At 33.8% G+C, this 25690-nt stretch overlaps 1 protein-coding gene and 1 pseudogene across 2 annotated transcripts in view; both read right to left on the bottom strand.

Moving 5' to 3' along the window:
• LOC141508162 (contactin-5-like) overlaps nucleotides 1–25690 on the bottom strand; it is a 1214304-nt gene that overhangs the window by 574472 nt on the left and 614142 nt on the right. The gene's annotated exons all lie outside the window — the stretch shown is intronic.
• LOC141506864 (cyclin-Y pseudogene) lies at nucleotides 14428–18887 on the bottom strand (annotated as a pseudogene).

Here is a 25690-nt window from a genome sequence, read left to right as displayed (position 1 = left end):
CCTCAGTACACTATTTTGAAAAAGGTCTTACTCCCTGATTTCTTTCCTTTGGCTATAATCTTCAATTCGTCCCTCTGACCTAGAACCAAGACCCAAAACTCATTTCTCTGTAGTGCCCACCTGTAGTGGGCACTATACCACTGTAAGTGTCCCCATAGCACTGCTTTTGTACTCACCAAAGTTCCTGTTTCCTTCTTCCCTGGCACCTTGTCTGGGCAACACAGCTGGACCTGGCATCTCTTGCCAATAGATGTTCCTTTACTTCTCCCCAGATCAGATACCTAACTTCCCACACTATCTGGGAGATAAAAATTCCGGTGGGTGGCTGAGGTAAGGTCTAACCCCTCAAACCAGTTGCTCTGAGAATTCACCACCTGCTCTTTCAGAGAAGCTAGCCTGGAGGTGTTTATACTTCACTCAGCTGAACATCAGAACAGGGATCTTTCTTAGAATTGTCCCAGGAAATCCACTCTGTAGTCCTAACTCTTGTTTATTTTTGCTTTTCTATGTTCACCCTGAGACCCTTTTACATTTTGTTTGTAGAGGAAATCTAGAGAGCTTGGAATTTTCCCAGAATCCGCTGCTCCAATGAATTTCTTATCATCATTTATTTATTTTTTCATCCATATGCACATGTATATTTTTCCAAAAAATGAATTTTTAATATTTTTTCTCTCTTTATTATATGTAATTTTTGCATCATGAGCTGAAAAGGATGCATTTAATATTTCTGCCTTTGTACACTTGATTTTGAGCTTTTTTGTGAACTAATATATGGTCATTTTTTGTGTATGGCATGTACCACTTAGGAAAATGCATATTCTTTCCTACTGCCCTTCAATTTTTTCCAGTAGCCCATCATATCTAACCTTTCTAAAATTCTGTTTAGTTGAAAAACTTCATTCTTGTTTATTTTATGGTTAGATTTATCCAGTTCTACTAGGGGAAGGTTGAGATCCCTTTTTTTAAGTTTTGTTGTCTATTTCTTCCTGAAATTCACTTAACTTCTCTAAGAATTTGAATGTTATACCACTTGGTGCTCACATGTTTAGTACTGATATAACTTCATTTACATACACTACCTTTTTAGTGAGATGTAGTTTCTTTCCTTATCTCTTTTAATTGGGTCTCCTTTTGCTTTATCTGAAATCAAGTTGCTACCTCTGCTTCTGTTTTGGTTTATTTATTTATTTTTGTTTTTTTCAAGTCAAAGGGGTTAAGTGACTTGTCCAAGGTCACAAAGCTAGGTAACTAAGTGTCTTAGGTAAGATTTGAACTCAGGTCCTCCTGACTCCAGGGCTGGTGTTCTATCCATTGTGCCACCTAGCTGCCCTAGGCTTCCTTTTTTAAACTTCAGCTGAAACATAATAAATTCATCTCCATCTTTTTTACATTTACTTGGTATTTATTTCTGCCTCAAAAGTGTTTCTTATAGACAACAGATGGTAGGATTCTGGTTTTTAATCCACTCAGGTATCTACTTCCTTTTTATGGAAGAGTTCATCCCATTCACATTCACAGTTATGATTACAAACTTTGTAGTTCTCTCCATCTTATTTTTCCTCTGTTTTATGCTTTTCTCTGATCTTTCACCTGTCCCTCCTTACAGTGTTTTCTTTCACCTCAAACTGCCTTCCTTTTATCAGTCCTTCCTTCCCTTTCTTCAGTCCTTTCATCCCTTTCCTTTTTCTCCTCCTACTTCCCTGTAAGATAAATTTCTATACCCAACTTGTAATGCTGTGTATGCTATTCCCTCTTAGTCAAATCTTATAAGAGTAAGGTTCAAAAAATATTCCACCTTACTTCTTTCCCTCTATTGAAACAGATCTTTTGCATCTCTTTATGTGATATAATTTTCCCTATTCTGCCTTTCCCTTTCCTCTTCTCCCAGTACAATTCTTATTTTAAATCCTTATATTTTTATATCACCACATTAAAATCAAATTATACACACACCTCTGTCTTATTTATACTACTTCGAACTTCCCTAATAGAAATACAGTTCTTAAAAATTATAAATTGCATCTTCCTACGTAGGGATGTAAACAGTTTAATCTTATTGAATAACATTTTTTTCTTTCTTGTTTACCTTTTTATATTTCCCTTGAGTCTTATATTTGAAGACCAAATTTTCTATTTAACTCTAATCTTTTCATCAGGAAAGTTTGAAAGTCCCTCATTTTATTAAATGTTCATTTTCTCCCTTAAAGATTGTGCTCAGTTTTGCTGAGTAGTTGATTCTTAGTTATGATCCAAGCTCCTTTGTCATTCAAGATATTATATTCCAAACTCTTTAACCCTTTAATGCAGAGGCTGCTAAATTTTGTATAATCCTGAATATTTGAATTATTTCTGCCTTCTTACATTATTATCTCCTTGATTTGATAATTCTGGAATTTGGCTACAATATTCCTCGAAGTTTTCATTTGGGGTTCTCTTTCAGGAGTTGATTGATATTTGCCCTCTGGTTCTAGGACATCAGGGCAGGTTTACTTCACAATTTCTTGAAAGATGAAGTTCAGGCTCTTTTTTTTTTCATCATGGCTTTCAGGTAGTCCAATATTTCTTAAATTATCTCTCCCAAATCTGTTTTTTAGGTCAGTTGTTTTTCCAATGAGGTTAACTTGTATTTCTTCTATTTTTTTCATTCTTTTGATTTTTTTGACTGATTCTTGATGTCTCCTAAAATCATTGCCTTTTAAGGAGGTTTTTTTTATCCCACTTGGCCTATTTTATTTTTAAGGAATTGTTTCTTCAGTCAATTTTTATCTTTACTTTTTTGAAGTTGTTGACTCTCTTTTGCATAAATCTCTTCTCTTTTCCCAGTTTTTCTTCTATCTCTGTTATTTTATTTTAAAAAAATCTTTTGATCTCTTCCAAGATGACTTTTTGGACTTGGGACAAATTCATATTCCCCTTTGACGTTTCACATGTAAGCATTTTGACCCTGTACTCTTCTTCTGAGATTATGTTTTGTACTTCCTCATTGCCATAGTAGCATTCTATGGTCAGGGTCCTTTCTGATTTTTGCTCATTTTTAACCTCTAATGTGACTTCTTAAAGTTGAACTCTCCTCCTAAGGTACAGGGACATTGTTTATTTGTCTGCCATTCAAAGTCCTATACAACTTGCCCCAAATGATTTTCCTGACCTTTACATGTATCGTCCTACTACCCTGTAGTAGCCAAACTGGTTTATGTATTGTCCCCAAATAGCATAGTCCAATGGTATAAATTCTGGATTTGGAGTCAGAGTTCCTGAGTTCAAATACTAACTCTAATGTTTATTATTTTTATGGCCTTAGTGGAATGACTTATTCTCTGTGAAAGAAAAAGATGGTATTGAATCAGATGAACTTTTTTGGTTAAGTTCTAAATCTGTACTTCTATCCCTTGTGATTTCCTGTCTTCTTGGCTTTGTATTTGCATTTCTATCCAACAGTAATATCTTCCACTCTCTATTCTACCTATATTCAAGTCATTATTCCATCATCCAAATAGCCTCACCTTAGACTGAAAAATATTTCTTCCTAACCTTTACTGTGTATATGATTCATTTAACAATTAATCATGTAATTCTCTAGGATTCTTTGCTTTGCTATCTAAAACCATTTGTAGAAATATGCTGTTATTTAATTTTTTTAGGTATTTAGAAATATCCTATTTCTTTAATAATAAAGGATTTGTAGAGCTGTTGGGCACTTCTGTATCTTAGTTTATACTTCTCTTTTAGGACTTATCATTCATTGCCTTGTGTTACAGTAACTGTCAGATAATTGGTATTTTATAAGTGCTTGTTATCTGATATCTTGGATATTCCTTTCTTATCTTCTACTTGATTGCACATATCCCAGCTTGTCTGGCATAAAAGTACAGTTGTATGGATGGAGGCGTTAGGGTAGGTATGACAACTTTTTAGCAATAAAGATGATATTGAAAGAGTTAAACATTGCCCTATATATAATATAACTCATGCCTGATTGATGCTTATCTAATACTTATATTTTCTCCATAGGGTCTTTCTGCACTTAAGAACCAGATAGCACTTCAGAGCCAGAAAATGAGTGAAGATAAGTGATTAATAACCTCAAAAAATAAGGGATGAAGCAGATAGCTAGTAGACTTTCAGATTTTATGATCTATTCAGTAACTATGAGAATAAACAAAAATATATGCTAATAAAGTAAAAGTTAGGAGAGCTCATTTAAAAAAATCTCACTTACAAATGATTTAACAGGTTACTATAAAATATAGCTTACTAAGTGATTTTTCTCATAATGTTCCTATGAAGCATATGTTGCAAATAAAACCTATCACTCACGCATTCATAGGATAATTGAAGGAGGGAGTGTGGTACAACGTAAGGCTCATTAGGCTCTGCTACCTTGCACCTATTACTGATCTCCAATGGAACTCAGTTTACTTATTTGGACAATTAGAGTATTCATAAGAATAATAATTTGAAACTAGAAGACTACTTGAAAGGCATCAAGTACAACCCTTTCACTTTACAGATAAGAAAACTGAGTCTAGAGTTGAATGACTTAGGCAAGGTCACACAGCCAATGAAATTTGAACTTAGCATTTAACTAATTTTTTTTTCAGTTCACAATAGTGCCTTAATATGTCATGGGATGCTAAAGAATTAGTGTGTTAATCCTACCAGGAAATAATTATCTAAATAAGTAGTTGAGTTGCCTGTGATGCTTGTTGCCATTTCTGGATCCAATTAGGTCTTGCCCTACTTTTATGACTCAGTTCTCACACTATGTCCTTCGTATGTCCTACTTATTGCCACTCCCCCCCCATTTATTGCTTTTTGTTCATGATTTTGCCATTTGAAATGGTCCCCAAGTGTAATACTGAAGTGCTATCTGGTTCTTAAGTGCAGAAAGGCCCTATGGAGAAAATATAAGTATTAGAAGAACCTCAGTCAGGCATGAGTATGTTTGGGGGTATGAATTCAATATTAAGGACTCTGGAAAAATTAAATATTGTGACTGGAGATTTCTCCTAGGAGCAATGGTTCAATGAATCAGGATTTCTAGTGACTTTATAGAACATAACTACTACTATGAAAGATAGGTATGCATATGTATATACATATGTCTCTATATACACATATATGTGTGTACATATGTTCATATGCTTATGCATATAAATGTATGTGTATAGATTTGTATATGTATATGTGTACATACATATAAGTGTATGCATGCATCTGGGAATGTATATGTAAGTCTGTTTATGCATACACAAATGGCCTTCCGAGTCAATGCAAAAGGAATACTCTTTAATGATTTCCAAAGTCCTTCTAACAGTCTTTAATCATTAACAGCTGAAATAAACCTGAAATGTTTTGCCTATAGATGAGTTCAACACTAAAAGAAAAATCCACCTTTTGGATAGAGATGTGCTCATGTTCAAAAGAAATAAAAATGGTATTGTCTCTACCTTCAAATGCCTAAGATTAATAATTTCTTTGTTTCTTTTTTCCTTCCTCCTCTTTCTCCTTCTCCTCCTCCTCCTCCTTCTTCTCTTTGGTTTTTGCAAGTCAATAAAGTTAAGTGATTTGCCCAAGGTCACACAGCTAGGTAATTAAGTGTCCCAGATGGCATTTGAACTCAGATCCTCCTGATTTCAAAGCCAGTGCTCTCTACTAGGCCACCTACCTGACCCCTACTGCACCACCTATGCTGCCTTCTACTTCCTTCCTCCTTCCTTCCTCCTTCCTTCCTCCTTCTCTTCTTCTTCCTTCCTCCCACCCTCCCTTCCATCTTCCCTCCACCTTCCTTCCTTCCTTCCTTCCTTCCTTCCTTCCTTCCTTCCTTCCTTCCTTCCTTCCTTCCTTCCTTCCTTCTTCCCTCCCTTTTTTCCTTCCTCCTTCCCTCTCTCCTTCCTTCTTCCTTCCTTCCTTTTCTTCTTTTTTTCTTTCCTTCTGTATTTCTTTCTAATTAGACCTTCATTTGCTTTGACTTCCAACTTCCTGAAGATGAGTCATTATTCTTCTAATAAAAGCACTTTCTCTTAATCATCATTTCCCAGAGCCAATGATGACAAATATAGATGAAGTATAAAGAATGACAAAGCAGGACAAAAAGTACCAGTTTCTAGAGAAATTCATCAGCATAGCAACAATATCTGAGAATGCTCAATGGTTTCAAAGACTTTGCCCTCCAGGGATTAGAACACCAGGTCCAACAGTAAATTTTAATAATATACAAACATTCACTAAACAATGCTTAACTTTCCCAATTATAAAGTCCCAAAATATGAAATCAAGAAAATAAGTTTTATGATAAAACTGTAGTTGTTTAGACTCTAAATGTTGTCAGTCATTTCTGCTGTCATTTCAGTAGTTTAAGAAGTCATTAACGTAATAAGGAAATTTTTACATAAAAACATACCCTTTTAAACCCAGCAGTATCCCAATAAACCTAATTCACTAAAAATTAGTTGCTGTAATTTATAAGAGCACTTATCAAGATTAATCTCTTCTAAATGTAATTATCCTCATTTATTGAAAGTTTTGGAAAAATGTGAAGGAAACATTTTCCCCTGAGGGAGAAAATGCAAAAGTGAATTAAATCTTAAACAATATCACAAATACTAAAATCTACATAGTCTCATTTGATCATTTTAATTTTTTAGTAGCACCCCCACCTTTTTTTCATTATGTGCTTTCTCATTTGTTGTTATATTATCTAGTTTTTTAATATACATTTTTAGAATATCAATGTTTAGATGATGAATTCTGAAAATGAAAGGCTTTGAGTTTAAGTCTTTAATGTGACTTCTTTCAACTCCATAGCAAACACTCCAAAATGAGCATGTTTTCTCTGGAGGTGAAAGTGAGCACACCCTCACTCAAATCCAATTCATGTGCTTGTTGTGGTATCACCTCCCTGATGTTATGGTATTCTTCAAGAATGAAGGACAAACAATAGTGAATTAATACTACCAATCACATATTGTGTTTTGAACTTCTTGGACAATCTACTGAAGCCTATAAGTACTTTCTCAGAATAAGATTTGCTGCCAACTTTCATAATGAATAGAAATGTTAAATTTCAATTCTTCTAATAAGCCCTTTCTCTTAATCATCAGATCCCAGAGCCAATGATGATGAATATAGATGACGTATAAAGAATGACAAAGCAGGACCAGGAGTAGCAATATCTAGAGAAATTTCAGTTCAAAGACAGTGAAAATAAAGACGTATTTTCTTTTGTTGCATAGGGATAAGTTACTTGCCCAAGGTCACAAAGCTAAGTATTAAGATCAGATTTGAACTCAGGTCCTTCTGGATCCAGGATCAATGCGCTATCCACTGTGCCATCTAGTTGCCCCATAAAGATGAATTTTCTTCTTGTCCAAGTTCATGCATTTGCTGAAATCTCTTCATGAACTGTAGTTAAGAGCCCCTTCTATAGATGAATAATGTGAATAAATGTCAGATTTACTGTCAAAATTTTTGTCATGTCTTCCATGACTACTCAATGGGGATGCTATAGGGGTCAGGGATTCTTTTCCAACCATACCCTTCTGTGATTCTATGATACCAAGACAATTATTACTTCCTTCTCACTTTTACCATTTTCCTTAAAATACTCCTTCTTCTTTCTATGGTTATGATTCTTTAAACAAAATTTTGCAATTGAACTTTCAGATTAAAAGTTGTTCTTAATATGAAGCTGCACTATTATAGAAATTAACTTTCCAGGCTAAGGACCAATAAAATTAATGTGTTTTAAATACTTTTTTTTTAGCTTTTTGTAAGGCATTGGGGTTAAGTGGCTTGCCCAAGGCCACACAGCAAGGCAATTATTAAGTGTCTGAGGCCAAATTTGAACTCAGGTACTCCTGACTCCAGGGCCAGTGCTCTATCCACTGGGCCACCTAGTTGCCCCTAAAATACTTTTTAAAATTACAAATTGTTCTCATTTTTATTTAATGAAGAAGAAAATTCAATCAGAAAGTTATCTTACTCTCTGGAGGTAAATATCATGTTTATATATGAACTATAGATCAAAGCAAAACTAGAATGGGTCTTTGTCAGTAAGGCAGCAAGAAAAGGATTATAAGGTTTGCTGAGTTCACAATTACTTTCAAGAGCATGTGGGCTGAGAATACTTTTCACTAATCATTTCTGGTAACTTGAGGACATTAACTAGTGTACTTCACTTTTTACAAATTATCATTCATTCCATCTATCCATCCATCCATCTATCCATCCATCCATCCATCCATCCATTCATTTATTCATTACATTCAATTCAAGGAGAATTTTGTTGAATGTAGACTCTTTGAAGAAAGGGACTGTGGTTATTTTTATTTTTCTTATATCTCTAGCACCTAGCACAATGCCTGTACAGAATATCAAATGAATTATTATTTATTGCATTATTATGTGAAAAGCTATTGAGTACTTAAAATGCCACAAAGAATTCAGGATTTGAAGGACCTATTCACAAAAATAAAATTTTGTAAAATTAAGGAATTTTTCGATGATGCACATGTTCATCACCTTGATATAATCCTGATCTTTGTTTTTGATTTTTAAAGAAAGCATTGTCATTTTGACTTTTCTAAAAACAGGAAGCACTGCCTTTTCTTTATTATACCAAAACTGAAATGCTTATTAAGAGAGGGCGATAAAATAGCTAAACGCAATACGCTTTTTCAAGATCTAACTTTCTATATAGCTAAGAAATAAAAGAAAAAAGTATTGAGATATATTTTTACTTATACGTTGTATCTGGAATCAGCATTTCATCAATATACTGTAGCAATGAAGTCACCCATGAATCAGGAATTATATCACAACAAAGATTTAGATCTGTATTTAAGAATTCCACCCACATCAAGCTTTTTAAAGAAGACTGATGCTAATATTATTTTGTTCATTTCAATATGATAAGTTCTCAATGGATGTATCAAGATTATGAGAATGCTCTAACCGTTCCTCAACAGTGTCATCTGAATCTGCCACATTTTATCTTAAGGTAACTTTTTCAAATTAGATTATGATTCATTTTATATAGAACTTCTACTGTATATACTTTAATTATATATTACTTTATGCATGTGCCTTAAGGTGACTTTCCCATGAAAGCACAATTTTATTAAATCTAATAAATGAATTCATAAACCCAAATCTGATTAAGTAATAATGGACTTTGCTTATTTTAAAAATTTAATAATGTCATCTTCTAGCTACTATAACATTTTCACCGAGGTAGACTTGAAAATCTTAAGAGTATTAAGAATCTAAATTGACTTAGACAAGTGGACATGTGGGCCATTCAGCTCAGTGTATTACATCTTATAAGTCTCACTCTGGAACAATATAGGAAAATGCAGTATTCACTATCATGGAAACATTTTTAAAAATGAGAGAAGCATCTTTTCCATTAACTCGTTCCATGTTTCCTGCCCACTAAATATCCTATGTGTCCTAAATTGCATCATTTGACTTTGGAACCAAAAATGTTTTCCAAGCTGGGAGTTAATAACAAGGTTTAGAAAAGACAGAAGTGTAAGGAAGGGGCATATTATTTGCAAAATATCTATGAGTCCATGTGCAAATCCATCAATAAGCAAACATATCTTCTGTGGATTTAATAATGATAGTTATAGATTTAATAAATGATAACTATAAGTGATAAATCTGTCATGCATATTTCAAATATTCATAGATGCTCTTGCAATTAAGAAAATACAGTTTAATTTAAAAGTCCAATTGAATTTACAGTGACCTCCATAAATATAAGTAAGTTGTCTTTCATAATCAAGAGGACTATGTCATCATGTACATGTTGGCATGACTTGTAAATTATTCTTAGTATAGTGAGGTATGCAAAGACATCCTTCTCACTGCCTTTTCCAGAATCATTTTGCCTCATGGCCTGATCAATAGGAAACAGGACTTCTGGTGAAGGTCTGAATGGCTGCAGACGTCCTTGACAATCAAGCGAGGCATCATAGTGCACCAGCAACACTGGACAGCTATTTGGTTACAATACAGTATGCATTTTCTGCAAATACGGTCTGATGTTACATGATCAGCATACATTCCCTTTGTATTTCTTGATATTTTAGACTTTTCTAAAAGTCTAAATGTCAATTATTTGTATGTCCTATATACTAGTTTTGGAACCTTTGATCTTTGTATTTAACTTGACAAATACTTTCATGATATCTCTTGCGTTGTTTTGTAATTTATCTCTTATATTGCTATTCATCTTTACAAAATTATATTCTAAGCCTGCCCCCCCCCATCATGGGATGGAGATGAAGGCTATTCTAATGAAATACAAGCTAGGGCTGCCTCCACCATGCTAGAAAGGTTACACATAAAAACCTGGGATAGATTCTTTTTTTTTAGGACCAGATAGTTAAATGAATGAGGTTCATCTGCAGTAGACTGGTCAGTTAATGATGAATTTTTTTCATCATGGAAAGTTGGCATGTTGAGTTTAAGATCACTACCTGGTAGGTGTCCTCCTGGAGGCACTGAATTAATTCAAACTTTAAATTAATACTGTGAAAGAAGTGATTAAATGAAGGATGATTTGGAAGTTCTTAGTAAGTCAAATAAAAGGTCTTAGAGTTAGTTTTATCATTAACTTAAAAGTAATAAGAAATATCACCTAATGGGATATTTTAGTTGTCTACTACCAAATTGCCCATAATAATTATTTGACAAAAAACTATAAACAAAAGAAAAATATGTGCGGGGAGGGAAGTAAGATTGGAGGGAAAATTGTAAAACTCAAAATAAATAAAATTTTTAATAATAAAAAAACAAAAGAAAAATAAATATTTGTACCTAATGTTCCTATATCAGTTGCAAAAGATTATTGAGACATTCCATGAAGAATTTAACCAGAGTCCAGAGTCTGAACTCTCCTTAACCAGTCTCCAAATTAAAACATAATATCATTTTATACTCAATGGCTTTAATTCCTGGATGGAAATAAGTGAGGATAGCAAGAAATATAATGGAAAATAAGGTACAGGACTAGGGAATGAAAAATTTGCTGAAAAGATAGATATCATTGAACTATGTATTATTAATGCTTTCTCTGAAAAAAAAAGCAAGTAGGTAGATACTGGTCACAATGAGTTCCAAATAATTTTACACAAAAATGAATTGATTATATTTCATAGACAATAAGTAGCTCATTTCTAAATCAGCTATCTATGATACAGTCAGTCCAGAATTTTTTAAGAACAAAATCAATAATAGAAAAGCTAGAAGAAAGAATAACATTCAGAAAAAAACATAGAGAGAATAACTGAAACCACTCACTACTGATCTACCTAAGTTATTGAAATGATACAAGTTAGATACAGAAAAAGGACAGACAGAGTTTTGCTATGCATTTTCATTGCTAAATCTAACTGATTTCATTGCTAATCTAACTAATGACTTTAAATAACTTTACCAAACAACTTAAAAAGTCCTTTAGGAAAACCTTAAATTGGCAGATGAAGAGATAAAGATATTTAAAGAAACATTGGTAAAAGATTCAATTAAACCAAGTCTTCTGGAGCACCCTAAGGAAGAAAGTAGACCAAAATAACAACAAAAACAAATGAGATATGGAAACAATGTGAAAATATTTGAATGGGAAAACAGGACCAACTCAATTATGTCTTAATGTACCTACAGAGAAGTGGAAAAGGTACTAAAAAGAACAAAGGAAATATAGATGGATTTGAGTTAGACCAGGTATACATACAATAGATTCATGATGGATACAAAGTTATGAAGAAATTGAAGGATAAATAAAAGATATTTGAGTAAGAGAACATAAGAAACATGTGGGGGAAATATGCATACTAAAAATACTGAATAAACATTGACTTGGAACTTAGATTCATACTTTTCCATGCATATAACATTTTATGAGACTATTGAGAGTGTTGATAGGCAAAATATAAACTTTAATTTTTATTGTTTATTCCATAACAGACCATGTCTTGACCATCACAAAATTTATTTAAAGAAATAGAGAAGACAAGAAGCAACTGCATTAGTTTTTGGTTATTTTGAAAATATAGTTTTGGTGGAACAAAATACCATCTATCTTCTAACATATATATATACTATTTTTGTAATATATAAAAGTTATCTTATAATTGATTACTTCCTATATCCTTTTTTAATGTTGGTAGTGATAAGTTGGTTTCTTTATATTTAATTTGTGAAAAATACCTCAATAAAATTAACATTCATCTCTTCAATTATTTTCCTAGTGAAATTCTCCTTCCACCTTCCATTTTTTTAAATTAAAAATTTTTTTAAACAAATAACTTGGATTTAAAGCAAATGTGTGCCTGTGTTTGTGTGTGTGTGTGTGTGTGTGTGTATGTGTGTGTGTGTGTAAATTGAAGGGGATATTACTTGCCACAGTGGAGATAGAGAGGAATGAACTAGGTAGACTGTACAAAAAAAACCACTCCTCTGATATGAATTCAAGGTGGCACAGTGCATAAAGCACTTGTTTTGGAATCAGGACAGAAGATGGAATTCAGCCTCAGTCACTTGCCATTTACTAGCTGTGTGACCTTGGGCAAGTCACTTAACCTTGATTGCCTTGCCTCTAGGATTACTTCCAGTTGTTCTGATCCTTTTCTGGTCAATGGATCCAGATGATTCTGAGTGACTTAGCACAGTATGCCTTCACTCAAATCCAATTCATGTGCTTGTCATGGCATCACCTCCCTGATGGCATGGTTTTCTTCCAGAATGAAGTTTAATTATAACTTAAAAATATGCGTGTACATATGGATGAAAATAAATAAATAAATAAAAGAATGAAGGACAAACATCAAATGCTTGTGGGAAGTTAAGGAGAAGGGAATAGAAATTTCTGCAGCATGTTGCTTCTTCTTTGCCTACAAAGACTGAGTGTTTTGAAATCTACCTCTAGGTCAGAAAAAACAAAACTATTCCAAGAAGATAAGAAGACACAAACACTTTGTGTGGCTTCCCATTTTTTGGTAGAGAAAATACTTAAGAAGAAATAGCACAGAAATATTGGATTCTTTTGTATGTTTTTAGTTCAGCACTAGGATTAAGGTAACTTTTTCATTTTGGGGGGGAAAATTAAATGTACAGTTCAGGTATCTAGGAACAGAAGAGATGCATAATATTTTTGAAAAATCATAGCCAACAAGACAGGTCACAGAGAATAGTTTAGGAAGAAAGAACCAATACTATTTATTTATATGTTTGTACAATGGAAGGTACAGATTGTATTTGCTGCTCTGCAGGTCCAACCCCCCCAAAAAAACAAACAAACAAAAAACAACCACATTCACCCATAATCTGAAAATTATTTAGAAAGAATGCAAAAAATCCAACAACATAATTTCCAGTTAACTTAGAAACAATTTTCCTTAGTGCACATCCAAACTTGTTTATCTTCTCTTTTATTTCCATTTTGTATTTATCTATTGATGAGCATATGTCTCAAACAGATCATAAAGTCATATATATCTTTCTTTCCTGCCTCTACAAATACTTTCCTTTTCCTCTGTTTGTTCTTGCAGGATCAGGGTGCCCTATTCCTTCACTCAAGGTTAGTGACATTGAGGAGAAAAGGTGTGAGACAGGATTTCCAAATACTGATTTAGCTTTCCACTGAAAAACTGCTGTGTATGTGCTGCATAGTGAGGAGGCAATGTAAAGACAGCTTGTTGGAACTAAGGATTAAGAGCAAAACCAACAAAAAAACATAACCCCCAAACCCCAATGTCTTTGTGTTTTCCCAAAACAAATGAGAAATCAGAGAGTGGAAACAGTCTTTTTATAAGAATATCCTACATGATAGGTGATGTTGGCTGAAGACCACTCAATGGCAACCAGGTTGTCAGCACTAGCTGATTACTTCCTTTTCAATCTTAAATTCTTGTCTTCACATAGACAAGAGATGGCCTCAAGCTTGTTAGCCCTTTCATTGATGAGGGGCTCCAAAGGGAAGTTGAGATTATTTGTTTCTGAGAGAATGAATTTCAAAATGATACTTGGCTTAAAAACTAGAAGGAATGTTGATATTAACCTGTAGCAATTCAAGAACTGTCACTCCAGCTCATTCATATCTACTGATGTCCTGCAGTAATCCATGTTCCAGACTATCCCAAACTTTGGATGCTAAGTGAATTGTGTCAAGTACAATTGTTTTTCCTAATTTGCTGAATAGATATATCTACCTCAGCATAAATTAAAAGTCTTTCAAGATATACCAGATTAGGACAGCTAGGTGGCTCAGTGGACAGAGTATGGGTCCTGGAGGAACTCAGTTCAAATCACTTGATGCTTATTTAGCTGGATGACCTTGGGCAAGTCACTTAACTCCATTGATTTACAACCCCTCCCTCCCCCCCAAAAAAAAAGAGAAGACAATTTTTTGCCAGGATAACAATGGCCCACTCAGCAGTCAGCTGGACTGTGGTAAATCTGCTTTTGTTCTGGATTGTGTTTATCATAATTTGATGGCACTTTAGTTTTTGAAATGGGATGAAGATTTTCATCAAAAATATCCAAGAATATCCTTCCATCTATGTCCCTGTTTTTGATGTGATTATAAATTTCAAGAGTTACACATTTAATTGTATTCTTGAGATTTTGTTGATTGACTGTGCTATTGTCTAGGGAAAAAAAGTGGATAAGAGTTGCATTTCCTTCCCATTTGTCCTAGAGGACAGTGGTTGATGAAGAGACTCTTTTTTTTCCCTCTCATGTCAGTCTGACATTTACTGAGGAAAATTGTGCTGGCACAAGCAAGGGTGGTTTGAAGGGTTACATTTCATGTTCAAATTATTGATATTCTCTCAATCTTTGAAGGTTTGCTGGTTATAGCCTGTGACCTCCCATCTCAACGCAATATCAAAGCTATAGAACTTCAGCCAGGAGTGAGCATTTCTCCTGAGCTTGGGGACTCATATACATGCCCAAGTGTGTGGTGGCAGCAGTGTGGTGGTGCCTAAGTCATCTTGCTACAGTCATGGTTTGGTCTGAGGCTGGGGCACCAATCCTAAATATTTTTGTTTCTTTGCATTTATTCAGAAATCTCTCACATTCCCAAAGTAGACAACTAGGGTACCACTTCTTTTTCCACATGCAGCTGGTTTTCTAAATAACCCTGTTTCTTTCATGTAAAAGTAGATAAGTCATCTAATTCATAAAGGGAATGTTGCACTTTGTACATTAAGGGATTTATACTGAGTTGGTGTCACAATTTCCATTGGGAAAGATATATGCAGTTCCATTGGTTCTTTTTAGGACAGACGTAGAAAGAGATGCATCTGACATGTAGAGAAAGACAGCCCTCAAGAAGTCCCAGATTTTCAGTTTGCCCTTCAAAAATGATCAATCAGATGAACCTCCTTGGGGAAGATCAGAACTTCTCCCTTGACTTGAACAGTTGAGAAATATTTGAAAGGAACAAGGAAATAAAATTCTAGTTCAATATTCTTCTTGGAGACTGAAGAAAAGAATGCCCAACTTTGTGGCACTTGAGCCCTCTTGTGCCTTCTCCTCATCCACTCCAATTATCATGTTGGTGGGGTAAAAACTACTTTTGACTTTCTTCTTCCCCAGGCCTTGGATTTCATCTGTACCTGATTCCCATAAGCCACAACTGTGCATTTAGACAATCCACGTAGACATACAGGTATCACATAAATAACAACTCACATTTCTTGTATGGGGTAAAAATATTAAAGGGAGAGGAAATTCCATATTCATGTCTTTAGTCCAAGGGTTGTATATATTTTGTTTAAATGGTTTATACATTAATTGAATTAAATAGAATTAAACTTAAAGTATCATAAACATATGTATGTGTGTATATATATATATATATATATATATATATATATATAGACACACACATATATGTTTTTTTACTTAAGTTAAATTCTCTTATCTATTTCTGTATTTCCCTATGTTTAAGATACACCTTAATTTGGAGACCTGAAATTTGAAAAAAATATATTACATAAAGTTTTTGAACTCAAGTTTTATTCATCATGAAATTCAAGGACCTTCTCCTCATAGCTTTCAGGCATCTTTTGGGCAAGTCTGGTGCATGGATGCATGCTTAGTTCATTCCACTTCATGAACCTGAAGCACCAGTTGTGTCCTCCTTGGAAATCAGTTGGTTCTTTTTCATCAGCAATTCTTCTGGCCTCCTGCTGAACCATCTTTGTGGACACAGGAATTCAAATGGTCCTTTGCTCTTCAATCCATCTTTTCAATTCCCTCTAAGTCAGACCATTTTTGAATGTTTTCAGTATGCTTTCTTCTTCTTGGAGCCAGTATCAGATTGTTTTCTCAGTTGGAGGAGGAACAAACTAAGGTTCAGCAGCATGAGTTCCATTCACTTTTGTAAACTGGATCACTTTTAACTTGAATTCAGCACTGTCCACAAATCTTTTCTGAGCCATTGCTGGGCAGACTGTGGCAAAACATAATTTAATATAACAGTAACAAATGTGAAACAGTGAGTGCAAAGACATCAAGTGCAAAAAAAGTGGCAAATACAAGTAAAAAAATCTACAATCATTTCTATCTTTTAGACCCCAAACTTTTCAAAAAAGGATGAGTCTTATACATGGGTATATATGGCATCTATCTATTCATACATCTCTCTATCTGCCTGATTATGTATGAACACAAAAAGTAACAGAGATCACATTATTTCAATTGTCACTAATTCTAGAAGTTCTAGAAGTCTTTACAAAAGTTGACTGAAATCAATGGTATCATACTCAATCTTAAGAATTAAAAGTTTCAACATAACTGAGAATGAATTTTTCATTTTTGCGCAAAGAAAAACTTACTAAACTGAGAACAATATTGCTATTAAGTGTTAAAAGGAAAAAAAAAAGAAACCTAACACCTCAGTTGCTAACTTTTCTGTGAAATATAAGGTTTATTATGTGTTCATTTCAATTAAGGGAAAGATATTCAAGTGTCAAAACAATGTGCCCACTGTAAATAGATGCTCTTCAAATCCGAACACCATTTCCCCCAGCAATTGGGGGAGGGCACCTGCTATGTGGGATCATGATTCTAAAAAGGAGCAATAAAAATAAACACAGCTGTTGCTGCCAACTTGCTTTGGCTCTCTGCTAGCAGTCAATAGACAGATAATGGCTTGTTTTTACAAGACAGACTGTAAGAAATGTCTTGATCATGGCAATGGTATGATGACTGGAGTAAACATATTGAATTTCTGAACATATTTCTGAAAGACCAAGTTCCATGGATGGAGTGGCTCTGTAGGAAAGGAAATGGAAATTGCATGCAATAAGTTCCCTCTCATTGCTGCCAAATTTTCTATACTGTATGCTTCATTGCAAATGACTTAGTTTTATCTGCATTATAAAAATGTAATATAGTACACAGTGGTGTAAAAGATTAAAAACAATAACAATTACAACTGTGAATCAGCCCTGACAAGGTTAATATAGATTTACAATAGTAAACTAAGCAGGGTGACTATGACATTGGAAATATTGAGAGATTTATCATCAAAAGAGTGAAAGCCATCCCTTCCTTTGTAAACCACAACTCAGGGGTAAGCATGAGAGACACATGGCACCCAAACTTTTATTTTTTTCCATTTTCTTGTTCACATTGAACAGGAAACGAAGTTCTAATATAAACTGCACTGCCTATTGCTAATCCTCTTTCAAATTCATTACCTGCGGTAATGATCTAATTAAGGTAAAAAATAAATTAGACAACCTTGCCTGTCTAACAGAGATTGTAAGCCCCCAGGGTTGGAACTGTATGATCTCCATGTCAGAAATAGCAGTAAGTGTAAGTCAATAAACAATGGTAACAAAGCTAATGGGCCCCTTCTAGAGACCTCCTTAGCCCCATTTCCTTGTATTCTGTAAATGATATATCCTCAGTTCTTTGATCACTTTAGCATAGTGAGCAAAATGCCACCTGTTAAGTAAGTGTCACAAAGCCCTGGCATGCACTTCCCATGTAAGCACAGGGGGATTTATGATCAGTGTTCACATTTCTAACCCCTCCCTTTTTCAGATTGCTCCAAGAAACCACCTGCTCTGCAAAATCAGCATCCGTTAATATCCTGTTTTCACTTTGCCCACTTAATCCTGTGCTTCCTTGTTTATTTAAAGATTGCTTGTTATTTATCTTCTAAAGAATAATCTCTCCCTACTACTTAAATGCCTTGCCATTACATGATAGTCAAGGTATAGTCCAAACTGTTGCTGGTTATTTGAACAAAATTGTAATTAAATAGCTATAGGCTAGTTTTAGGGATGGGGGGAAGGGCAATAATCTAAATCTCTGATTTGATCAATGAAGGGAATTCCAGATGTGCAAACTCCATCCACTAATATAATTTAGAGAATTACTTGGGGACTACTAAAAAGTTTAGTAATTTGTCCAGTGTGCTAGAGTCAGACTGTGGCTGAGGCAGAAGCCAGAAGTCTTCCTGGGTCTGAGGCAAGGTGTCTTTTCTTTTTGTTATGCCCCCTCTCAAAGCATATCAGCAAAGAAAATAACCTGAATTTTGAATATGATATGCTCATTATAATAGTCACAAAATCAACTATCTAAAACTTTCATTCAACATAATACAAAAAAGTCTGAAAATAGAAATGCAAATATGAGTTTAGAAAGAAGAAATATTTTGTTTATTTAAAAAATAAAATTAGTCAAACTGAGTTGTTCTCTAAATCCTTAGTCCTCTTCTCTATCTACAATCATTTTTTTTTCTTGGTGATCTCATCTATGCCCAGTGATCATCACAATGCAAATGAATCTTTCTGTAGCCAAACCAAGTACTGATCTTCAAATTCAGACATCCAAGAAGTTATACTTACCTGCATGGCTTTCTAGAGTTGCCAACAGGATGTCCTGCCCCACTACCAAATTATCATCTTTCCCCAAGTCAATAGCTTTTCTTGACTTCTCTTTCTGTGAAACTTAGCACTCACTGAACTTTAAAAAAAATGGGAATTTACAGATTGTCTAGCCCAAATGTTTCATTTTACAGAGGAAACCAATGTGCCAAGAGGTAGAACAACTGGTCTAAAGTCACACAGCTACTACAAAATAACACTTCTGTAACTGGAATTTTAGTATTTATTGTGGCTCTAATATCAGAACCTTTTCATTCAAATAGAAGAGGGAATGAAATAAGCATTTAATCAGCATTATTGTATCATTTTACAGATATAATCTCATTTGATCCTCAAAACAGCTCTGGGGAGGAAGTTTTGTTATTTCCATTTTACAATTTAGGAGACTGAATCAAATAGAGGTAAAATGACGTGCTCAGTGTCATACAGCCATTAAGTATCAGGAACTATATTTAAATTTAGGTCTTCTTGACTCCAAGACCTACAGCAGCTCATTTCAATGCAAAATTGGCTGCAATCTTATTTAAAAATGAAAATTCAAAGTCTTATATTACATCTTTCATACAACCTATGCCCCAGACAAATAGATTATTGAACCCTTTGTAAAGTTTCTGTTCTGTAAAACTTTACTTATAACTTTTTCCTTTGTACTTCAAAGTACATTCTTAGCAGTACCCATATAAGATTTTTAATTCCTAGCTCAAATGATACTTTCTCTTTAAAACTGTACCTAAACCCTACATTTCATCCAATATATTATTTCTCCTCCTTCTGAATTCTCATAGCACTTTGTACTTCTCATGCACTTTACCTAATTCTACTGTGTTCGTGTATATCCTTGAACATGTATTAGAAATTTCTGACTTAACTTTATGTCTTGAGAACAATCATCACCTAGTATTTATGTTTATATATTTCTAAAAACTCCTACATAGAAAGATTTTTCTAACTAGTAAAGAAAGTGGATGAGTAGTTATAATTTCCTCTTCCTCTAGTAGCAACAAAATATCAAAGCAATCCGGAAAAAAACCCTTCTTGTGTTCCAGGTTGGGTCATCTATAGAAATTTACCTAAAGATACAAATAAACATTCAAAAGAATAAGTTGAAGGAAGAGAGTAGGAGACATCCTCACACTTCATGAATGTGATTAAAGACCCATTGAAATATCAAGATTTTACTCATATTACCGGATGCTAAGTCAGGGACTCTGGGTTCAAATCTTGCCTAAACCACTTCTGGAAAAGTCATAGAACCTATTTGGCTCTGTTTCATCATCTGTAAAATGAACACTAGGTTAGATATCTCTAAGGCTTCCATCTACTTATAAATCTATGACCATATGATTTCTTCACTGATGGACACTGCACCCTCCTCATACTTTAGCAACCTCTTTTTACCAACACCTCAAAAATGTTATTTGGTTGCCAAATCTTTTAATTAAATAAATATAGAAAGTGATTAATAAATATTTACTTATTTGAATCATATTCTTGCTTTATTAACTGAATCCTTTAATAATTCTAAAAATAAACAAATAAAACTCTCAAAAAACTTTTATTTGTTTAAACATGGGAGAGGAGGGTATTTAAACATAAAATTATTTTTGAACAAGGGCCTTTATATTTAATACCCCTAGAAGGAGCAAAGCCTGATGACTATGTATCACCTCTTCCTATTAATGCTACCTTTTCAAATTTCCCTTCCTGACTTTTTCCCTTGTCTCTTTACCAGAGATTTTTACCTCTCCGTGGTTTGATTGCTCTGATGACCTCAATCAAAAGGCAATTACCCAGTGAGGGTGGAAGGTAATTATTCCCATCAAGGAGAGATTGAATGCACCTGAATAGACAGCTGCAGTTCTTTCAGAGATGACATTATTACTACAGAAATTGTCTCTGGAAATTTATGATGCATATCAAATTTAAGAAAAAAATTGTTGATTTATTTGTAGGACTATTATTCCCCCTATTCAACAAAAAATATTAGAAAAAGATGGAAGAAAACTGCTTTATGAGGAAGGAAAAATTAACTCAAATCTCTAATTCAGAAATCACCAAATAAAGTTTAAAAGGAAATCTGTCTACTACTTGCTTTAATTTCACTGAATCAAGACCATATTATTAGAATATGAAAGATATAGTTCTCAATTGTCTGAAGCATGTGATGTATCATCAATGATAGAAAAGAAAAATTCAATTATAGAAATTATAAATTATTCACATTCCTTGAAAGAGTATACAGGTGCACTCCATTTACTAGCAGCATATTTTTCCAATTCATGGGACTTTGAATTAAATAATATATCTGTTTTTATGAAAGATCCAAAAGTGCCTGTCACTTCCATGGAAGTTTTAGATCATGTCCATCTCCTTCCTCTTACAAATGCTCTTGTCATTACCACCATTCAAACTAATATTAGCAACAATTAGAAGACCTAGAATTTTTTTCAGTCCTTCCATATGCACCTTGTCCCCATTATCTAGAATCAGTTGTGCCCTATCCCCACTTGTACATATTTTAATATAGTATTATACATTACTTACTCCTATATCCAAGGACAGCACAATTATTTATACAGAGAAGTAAGAAGATTTTAGGTGCTTTCTCTGATGAAAACTGTCATCTTCTAACAAGAAAGAAAGAGAGAGGAAGATGGTAGAGTAAAAAGATAGTGACTCTGGGGATGAGGACTGGTGACTTTCATTCTAGGACTGTTTTTGAGAGTTGAATTATGGTAGTAGTGAAACAGTACATAAAGGAAATCTCTGAGGTATTTAAATGGGAAGTTCTAGGAACATGGAGGGATCAGAAAATATTTCAGATCTTCCATGAGGGTACCAGAAGTATCTTTTTGCCTACTCTAATTTCATGTAAAAAAGAATGGCTACTCTAAATACCAGTTTACATACATCAACCATTTATTTCCCTTTCCTCTCATTTCATAACATGACCTAGTGGATAGAACAAGTGAATTAGTACCAAAAGTATCCAGTACCTGGTTGTTCTTTTTTAGTTATGCAACCTTAACTTCCTCATCTATTAAAAAAAAAGATATACTTGTATTTCTCACTTAGATAGTTCTGAGGAAACTACTAAGTAAAGGGGAAATGTTATTATTTATTCATCTGTAATACATTTTAGAATGCACAATAATGAAAAACAAAAGGAATGTTTTGCTATGTTAATTGTAATTTTATCATTCCAGAAATAAATAATTTTCACTAGGAAAATATCTTTATTTTTATAATGTAAATTAATTGAAAATGTCTTATTTAAAGGAATTCAGATCATATCAGATCTTTATAAATAAAATGACTAATGCTAAGTAGATTATATGGTCTCAGATAGATCATAAACTTCATAAAAAATAAAGCTTTTAGAAACCATTCTCATTAAGGCATGGGATGGATTAAATGGTCTTTGAAGTCTCTTTCAAAAATATGATTCTGTTTTCCATTTCTTTGGTATTGCTACACATTTCCAAAGACAGAATTTCCAGAATGGGCACTCAATAAATGTTGCTTAACTGATGGTTGATTAATTTTATTTTCTTTAGCTGTCTGAGTTAGAGTTGAATTACTCCAAAGATTGCTAAAGAAGTACTAGAAAACTCAATTAAAAAAAATTCAATGGGAAATAGTTATAAGCCAGGAACTGCTTCTACAAATCAAGGGGAATCAGATTGTGTAATAGGGAAGAAGGAGGGACAAGACTGTAATGATGTCATGTCATAAGGTATCAAAATTGAATACATATGAACCAAAGGACAAGATCTTTGGGTGAGTCATTCAGCTCAGTATTATAGTTGGTATGTGTGTGTATATCTTTGTACTGACTGAATTTATGACTGTATCAGTATGAGTATATCCTGAGATGCATATCCCTCTGTTAATATAGATTTTCAACTTATCTACACCTTATTGAAAAATTCTTGATATGATGATTTTGATTGACATGCCCAGGTTCACAAAATCAGTATATATATTAGCAGTGGAATAAGAACTCAGTTTTCCTGACTGCAAGGTCATCTCTCTATTGATTAAACCAGGATGTTCCCAACCATATTAAGGGAGCCATTATTATTTTGTGTTGCCTTTATTTGAGACATAATTTCATAGCCACAGGTCCTGATCTGTCACTTCTGAGTTTGCTTAATATGTAACCCATGGGTATTACATCATATTCATGTACTCTGAAAGATTGTCATTTGAAAATATATGCCTACATTTACTTTCTTAAGAAAATGTATAAGCCAAATATACTAAATTATCTAAAACTCCATTATAGCTACCGCTATAATTTTTAATATGTAAATAGTAATTCCTCTGAAGTCATATACTAAGGCCTCATTGGAGTATGATAGTGACCCTGGGTTCTTAAAGATTATTCCATTATAATCTAAATTACAGTAGGTCTTATGCAGATTAAAAGGCTCCAAATATAGATTTTGAGATATACTCTATGCCAGTCATCCAAGGATTTGCATAGATAAGTTCTAAAAGTAAGAGTTAATACTGCTTAGCACATGGCCTGGCCTGGCACATTGTAGGTGATTAATAAATGCTGACCAATTGATGACAAAAAAAGAATTAAGATACTAATTTTTTAAACCACAATTTACAAAGATTATCTACTAAAATGAAAAGTGGTTTTGGCCTTCATTGGAAGAATGTCATAAGCACTCCACATCACAGATCTCCCAAAACAGAAGTAAATAGCTCTAAATGTGTTGAGAACACAATCTTATTGTTCTTCTTAACCTTGATGACCCTGGTTGAATCATATTCCCTCAAAAAGTTTGCTATATTTTTGCTGAAAGAATACTTTGAACCATGAAACCTATTTTGGGACATGAGGTGAATGAGAAATTCTACAATTGTCAATGGAGGAATAAAACAATATAAAGGTACAATGTAAAATAAATGTGGAAGAGAAGACAGAGAATGGAAACAGTTCAATATACTGCCACATTAATGATTTTCCCCACCATATTGTATTATCAAAGGACACTATCAAAAACTGGGCATGCTATATATCATTCATTAGCTACAGTCCATATAATTTTTGCTGAGTACTCTCCCTAATTTCAATGACTATCAAGCTCTCTTTTTAACACTTCCAACCCTAATAAGGGAAAACAACCAATTAGATCTCAGAATAGCATGAGTTCAACATCCATCCAGTGTTTGTTATAGGAGGAAACAGACCCAATTGTTTATCCCAGATATCAGAGATGAATGTGTAGCATTTTATCAAAGAGAAAATGAATAGAAAACGATTTTATAAAAATACCAATTTCTTTTAAATGCACTATAATAAAACTCACATTTATATATTACATTAAACATTGCAAAACATTTTTCTCTCAACAACTCTATGAGAAAGACAGCAAGAAAATCATGTCCAAATTACACAGGTGGGTAATTTGGGTCTTTTACAAGATTAAATTAATCATTGAGTTACATAGTAAATAAATACCTGAGTAAGGCTTTGAACCCAGGACTTTTGACTCCAAGTACAACTCCCTATCAACTGTCATATTAAATCCTATCTTTTAGTACATACACATACAATACACACAAACTTTTTCAAATTGTGTAATTAAAATAAATTAACTTTCTCTAGAAGTTATTTATCTTTAGTAGTATTTGTAATTTTACTAGGTTCCTGGACCCATGTGTTGCAGTTAATAGATGTACACATTACGTAGAGATATATTATTTCTCAATAAAAACCAATTAGGTTAAAACAAAAGCATACATTACTACTTAAAGACTTATCCACCTCATGACTTTCTCATCACAAACATGGTTTTCTGTTAACTAAACCCAATAAAACTTCCCGGATGCACCCTCATAGCAAACATTAGAATCTAATAGACTGTAAGACTGTAAGGAGAAGAGGCAGGCAGGATGTGACAGTGATAAAGATAATGTGTGGGGCAGAGTGCTGGATGGATAAAAGATTCATCCTCACCAACTGAACCAATGGCCCATACATAAAACGACTATCAGAAGATTAGAGTGTCTCTGAGTGGGAAGAATTTGTTTCTAACTTGGAGGGAAAGCTGAACCAACACACACACACACACACACACACACACTTGGCAACAGTGGATCAGCAAAAGAGTGGATAGTTTTCAGAGATTTGATGTACAACACAGAATTTACTCATCTGGGTCAGAACACCTGCAAACAACAAGATTGGTTAGATGAAAATGATGGGGAAATATAGAACTTGCTAAATGAAAAACAAGAACTCTACAGGGTTTATCAGCTGAATAGTTCATCCATTTCTAAGAAGACATGGTTTAATTCTATCAAAAGTAAAGTACAAATGAAGCATAGAGAGAAGCAGAACGTGGCTCAGCTCAGTAAGAAGGCAAAGAAATTCAGTTTTATGCAGATAGTAACAATTCAAAGTGATTTTATAATGCCCTGAAGGCTATAAAAACTTGTGGTGCATCTCAACTTCTCAGTGCTGATGGAACCACATTGATTGATGACAGTGAATGATATTAGAGAGATGGATTGAATGCTTCCATAGTGTCCTTAATGTACCATCATGAATCAATGCATATTACCTCAAGTTGAAGTCTATCTGATCTAAGCTGAAATTCCAACTGAAGAAAAGGTTAGACTCCTTTCAAGTGGCAAAGCCCTTGATGCTGATTTTTTCCAGTTGAGATCTACAAGGTGTGTTCATTGCTCATCCAAAAGTTGACTGAAATTTTCCAGGTTATAAGGCATGAAGAATTCAAGAATGCCCC

Source organism: Macrotis lagotis, chromosome 1, assembly GCF_037893015.1.
Source record: "Macrotis lagotis isolate mMagLag1 chromosome 1, bilby.v1.9.chrom.fasta, whole genome shotgun sequence".
Classification (NCBI taxonomy): Eukaryota; Metazoa; Chordata; class Mammalia; order Peramelemorphia; family Peramelidae; genus Macrotis; species Macrotis lagotis.
The sequence above is the reverse complement of the archived record's forward strand: the minus strand, read 5'-3'. Positions and strand labels throughout refer to the sequence as shown.